Source organism: Clarias gariepinus, chromosome 24 (assembly GCF_024256425.1).
Source record: "Clarias gariepinus isolate MV-2021 ecotype Netherlands chromosome 24, CGAR_prim_01v2, whole genome shotgun sequence".
In the NCBI taxonomy this organism is placed as follows: domain Eukaryota; kingdom Metazoa; phylum Chordata; class Actinopteri; order Siluriformes; family Clariidae; genus Clarias; species Clarias gariepinus.
In genome coordinates, this window is record NC_071123.1 from 3723914 (window position 1) to 3729913 (window position 6000).

At 33.2% G+C, this 6000-nt stretch overlaps 1 protein-coding gene across 1 annotated transcript in view; it reads left to right on the plus strand.

Annotated features, from left to right (window-relative positions):
* The window catches only part of mbd2 (methyl-CpG binding domain protein 2), a 31615-nt gene extending 29086 nt beyond the window's left edge, over window positions 1-2529 (plus strand). Inside the window, exon 7 of the mRNA XM_053485422.1 lies at window positions 1998-2529. The gene's annotated coding sequence lies outside the window, so the exon portion shown is untranslated. The remainder of the gene's footprint in view (window positions 1-1997) is intronic.
* Window positions 2530-6000: the final 3471 nt, after the last annotated feature.

The following is a 6000-nucleotide window of genomic DNA, read 5'->3' on the forward strand; positions in this document are numbered from 1 at the left end:
GTGGTTTAATGTCATTTAGGAAATTACATACCTTCAGGCTACGGTTACTTGCTTTAGCCAGCAGCTAGAACCTAGAGACGACCCACGACGCAGACACTTACTGTTAACCCCGGGGCTTAATACATTTCATCATATTTTGCCTATAAAAACTTATGTCTTTTCATATTGCACAATCCTGACCCCTATATATATATATATATATATATATATATATATATATATATATATATATATATATTTATTTATTTATTAAGATATAGTAATACGAAAAATGGCAAAAAAATCCTCTAAACTAGCTAGCATTTCATTCTCAGTTTTTCTCTTTATTTAACTTCTTTTCCTGTTTCTCAGCTCCAGATCTTTCAGATGCATGTATTATTATTATTATTATTATTATTATTATTATTATAATTTTTTCTTTTTAGACCAGGCTGTGGCTTAGACCTAGAAGCTAAACCGCAACACTGATCTCTCAACGCTTCTTAAACAGACAAATCCGCATTTACTGCATGCTTGAGATACCGCCTCGACTTCAGCGACCCTCTTTCTCCGGCCTGAGCTTTTAATCACATTTGTTAATATTTGATTCACGAACTGTGTCCCGGCATCCCTTTTCTTTTCTGCTCTCTCTCGCTCTCTCTCTTTCTGTCACAGCGGCGCTTTTCCGATAAGTGTAGATAATTAATGCTTGCGCTGCAGGCAAACTCTTAAGTTGTAGGGCGGTTAGTGTTAATTACAAGTTTTTTTTTTTCCACCCATAATCTCATCCTAAGTAAAAAGCATCTGTTAATGGTGATGCAAATTACACATTTGCCAATCTTAGATTGATTGTAACATTTTTTTTATTTTTCAGGCTGGGTTATTGGCATAGGGGCAAAAAATGGCTGAGAAAAAGTGCTAATGCAGTAATGTGGCGGAGTCAACCAGTGTGTAATTTTCACCACGAAATGAGCCGTGATTGGAATCACTAATTAATCAAAAGCACTAAATAAATCATTCATATTAGGGGGGAAAAAAATCTGGCTTAGAATTCCACCAGCAGTCGGCGTTGAAGTGTGTTTCGAAATCTCTTTGTAGCATTTTTGGGTGAGCTCGTGCCCTTCAGAAACACACACACACACACACACTGCACTCCATCACCGTCTCCGTGCCTCCCCATCACCTTCTCTTGCTCTCTTTCACGTTTCCCCGAGCTTCATGCAACCCTCTTATCGATTACTCCTGATCCTAAGGGGATTTAAAAAAATAAAAAATTTTAAAAAGCCCAACTCCCATATGAATGCAACTTTTCCTCAACAATGCGCCTCATCCAAAGCCCTCTGGCGCATCGACCTCGCTCGAAAGGTCCTACGCTATTTTTATCCATCCGTGCACGTCTCCGGAGCGTGATGTAACCCCTCGGAGCTACTGAGAACTTCCAAAGATACTGCAGCTACGGATCCAGATGTGGTTAAATTTTAATGCCGCATCACTTAGCTGCAGTGCTTCATGACTTTGGTGTTGTAAGGGTCTGTGTGCGAGCGAAAGGCTTCTAGTATGTGGAACCGGAGTGTTTTAATGTCTCTTGCAAAAGTCTGTATTTTAATGTTGCTCCTGAATTGACTTTATTAGGATTCTAAAAGGATAAAATGACTTTTTCCCCCTTAAAAATGGAAGTAGACAGTGTTTGATTATAGCCATGTATGTTTTTTTTTTTTAATATGTAATTTTGTCTTTTTTTTCTTTCTTTTTTCCCTCAATCCCATTTTTAGACCGTTGTCCATTTACTGCAGAATATACACGTCTTGCATGCCTGCTGATTTAATTCAGTCCCTGGTTTCACTGGAATTTTCAGTTTTCTGTAATATCCATAATATTTAATGCTATCTTTATTCTCCTCTTTAATCCCCTGGTTGTGAAATTAACGTCCCTGAAACCTTTAATATCAAGATCCAGGATTCTCAGCAGTTTTCAGAGGTGATCTCACTTCTACCTCTTTTTTTTTTTTCCCTCCACAGAACGCACTGAATTCAGGCAGCACCCCCTTCTGACCCCTCCCCTCAGAGATGATGTCATCAGTCTGCACTCGGACCTGTCCCCGCAGACCTAAGCACACTTTACACACTCACGGACAAACAGCTTCAACCAAGGGCTTTTCTTTACCTCCCCCATCCCTTTTTTTTTTTTTTTTTTTTAATTCTAGAGCATATATTTTTGTGTACATATCTATATGAGTCAGAATAATGCTTATTTTGTGTGCAAAAACAAAAAAACATTTGAAACATTTTTTTCTACATTAAATCAATGAGCAATACTTCTGAAAAACTGAATCAGGTTGCAATCTGCTGGATTTGTATTGCTAACTTTTTTTTTCGGTCTCTGACAGTTATAAGGGATTCCTTATTTTTCAGGGTTTGTAATGAATAATGCATTTACATACTTATTAATGAGAACTTGCTTATTTAAGAGAAATAATTTTATACCTTGGAATAAAAAAATACTTGTACATTTTGCGCATCATGATAGAATAAATAAATAATAATGTTCACATCTGTGCTGTCGCTTGTCTTTGTATTTAAAGTGCAAGTCTTCGCTCATGGAACGAATGAGTTTAAAAGAAAAAAAAAATGAACATTAATTTTTTTTCACAGCAAAACACCACTTTTAACTTCCTGGCAACCCCTGATTTCCATATTGCATTATTAGTTTTTACCATATTTTAAATCTTTGTTTTTAAATTCATCTTTGCATTTTGAAGCTTTCAAATTAGTTTTTTTATTTGTTCTTTAAATTTGTTTGTTTTTATGTATAATTGTTACGTGTTTAAATCTATGCATTTATTTACTTAGTTATTTTTTCTTAGAGCAGCTGAAAGAAAGATTATTTTAAATGAATAAAAGTTAAGATTTTTTAATTATTTGTTTAAAGTTTTGCATGATTTAGCATATTTATTTTATTTAAAAAGTCACTTTATTTATTTCATTAATCTTTTAACATTTTACAAATTATTAAAAAAGATTGTTTATATTTTCTTCAACTTATTTATTTTAAAGTTTTTTTTTTTCAAGTTTTTAATTAAAGGATTTTCTTTGCATTTTTTTTTATAGTTTAAAAGTATTTTTTATTTTTCCTTTCAATTTCTTTAATGTTTACTTTTTAAGTTTATTAGTTATTTATGTCATGTTAAAGCTTATTTATGTTAATGTATTTATTGCTTCTTTTTTTTACATTTATGTACAGTGGTGCTTAAAAGTATTCATACCCTTATGGTATTTTTACAGGGTTTTCAAAATAATTTTATGTGATAAAGGAGTTTTATGATACTTTTATATATTTAATGTGACACACAACTGAAGAAATAATAAGATGTGATATTTTAAGATATTTAAAGATATTATATGAAAGATTTTTAAGATATTATAGAACAATTTATGGGTTTTTATTGAAGATTTATTTTATCTTCAAAAATCACCATGTTCAGAATTATTCTTACCCTTTATATTACTTGCACCAATAGAAAATTTTTGTTCTCCACAAGATTTCTACATGTCTGCTGCAGAATGTTTCCCCACTCTTCTTTTGCAAAAGCCTCCAGTTGTTGGAGATTAGAAGGCTTCCCGGATCTTCAACTCTTTCCACAAATTCTCAACATTTATATTGTTGTCCCTGAACCATTGCTTGACCACTCACGCCATAAGCTTTGGGTCATTATCCTCTTCAGGTTGCGCTTGTGTGCTGACGCCACCAGGTTTTTTATCAAGAATCTTGACATAATCCTCCCTTTTCATGATGCCATTTATCTGTACCACTGGCAGAGAAGCATCCCAATAGCATGATATGGGCACCACCATGTTTGACAGTTAGAAAGGTATTCTTAGGATTGAAGGCTTGACCCCTTGCAAAGACCAGACGTACGTCCCAGTGTCTCTGGGTAAGAAATGGTGCCTTTCTGAGATGATGTCCATGGAGACCACCTTGATGCAGAATTTGTGAAATGGTGGATCTTGATAACGTCTCCCCTGCTTGGTTGAGGGTGTCTCTTAGAACTTTGGTGATGATACAGGGGTTGTCTTTCTAGGGACTTTAAAGGATACTTTGTGCTTCCTACCCAACCAGGTTTTTGACAGTGTTGAACATCTTGAACTTTGTGCTGATACTCTGTACGGTTGATACAGAGACATCCAGTTCTTTCGAAATTGCCTCGTAGACTTTGCCTCAACTATGGACATTAACAACACGCATATAAAGAACTTGACCGATCTTCATATTCTTTCTCCTTCTATGGTGACAGTGACTGAGAATAATAACAGCTTTACCGCCTTAATTATACTTTACAGGTGTTCCCATTTAACATTATTAGGTCTATATTGATTGCATTGATTATAGTCACTGGAGTGTGAAACCATGTACACTTTCACCAAAGAATGATTTTTTTGGGGAATAGGCTGTGAATAATTTTGAACAGGTTCAAAAGAGAATTTTTGCCCATATCTGTTGGTATACAAATAAAGTTTAGCTAACACATATACATAGCAACTGATATATATCGAATACATTGGATGTTTTGCCAAAGTAGTTTTTGTAAATGAAAAAAAAAAAAGTATTGATTTGTCCAACGGATATGAATATTTTAAGCGTAACTATGTATGTGTAAATATATATATTTATATATCTCTCTCTCTCACACACACATACTGCCTGGCCAAAAAAAAAAAAGTCCCCATCAGTCTTCCATTAGATAATTACTGCAGTGATTAATATGGTTCAGCTGGCAACAAGTTATTTAACCCTAACTGATGCAGTGAGGAGCCTCTCAATGCTTAAACAGCCACATCAGAAGACTTACAGTATCCTGTGATTTTGGCAAATATGTTAATCTGTTTCAGACGTGTCAAATTATTGCTCTGCATAAAAAAAAAACTAAGGATATTGCTGAAACTTTTAAATTGGGTTTACAAACTGAAAAACATATTATTACAACTTGGAAGGATAGTGATGAGCCATCATCAGCTTTAAGAAAACCATGCAGTTATATATATATATATATATATATATATATATATTACAGCGTTTGACGTTTTTTTCTTCTCCTGAAGGCACGTGCATATTCCAAGATGATGATGCCAGGATTCATCGAGCTCAAATTATGTAAGAGTGGTTCAGGGAGACATGAGACATCATTTTCACACATGAATTGACCACCACAGAGACCAGACCTAAACCATATTGAGAATCTTTGTGATGAAAGCTTTTGAAATTGTTTCAAATGCTGTGACATTGCAGAAGCTCACCAGTAAGAGGCCACGGCAGGACTTTAAAGCAAAAGGCGGTGCAACAAAATATTACAGTGTATATCTATTCAGTTAAATTGTATTTAAAATGTTCAATTTAAAATGAGTAATTTTTTTAATGAAAAATTGTATGTTTGATTATTTATTTATTAAGTTCATGTGTCATTTCTTATGTATTTTTCTTATGTATTTACAATTTATTATTATATATTTTTTTGCATAATATATTCATATATAATATATAATTTATATATTATATATATATATATACACAGAGTCAGCCAAATCTTTTTTTACACACTTCAGGAAAAGAAAAACTTACCTTATATATATATATATATATATATATATATATATATATATATATATATATATATATATATGGTATTATTATATTATTATTCAAATTATATTAATATAATATACATTATACTATTCTTTTTTTTAAAGTGTGTATAATATTTTTTGCTGACTACATATATGTGTGTATATATATATATATATAAAGGTTTTTATTTTATTTTTTATTGTCATTTACCAACTCATTTAAAGGTGACAATTCAGTCCGATGCTCATAATCAGAATCAGTCAAACGTGTGTTGTTTGCTGTGCTGTGATTTACACGATGGATGTGGATGGCTTGTGATCTTTTCATTACGGCCACCGCAGGTTCCACGGGGCTGCCGAGTTCGGTTATTAGCATGCGTTAATGGTCTGTTGTTGCCAAGAT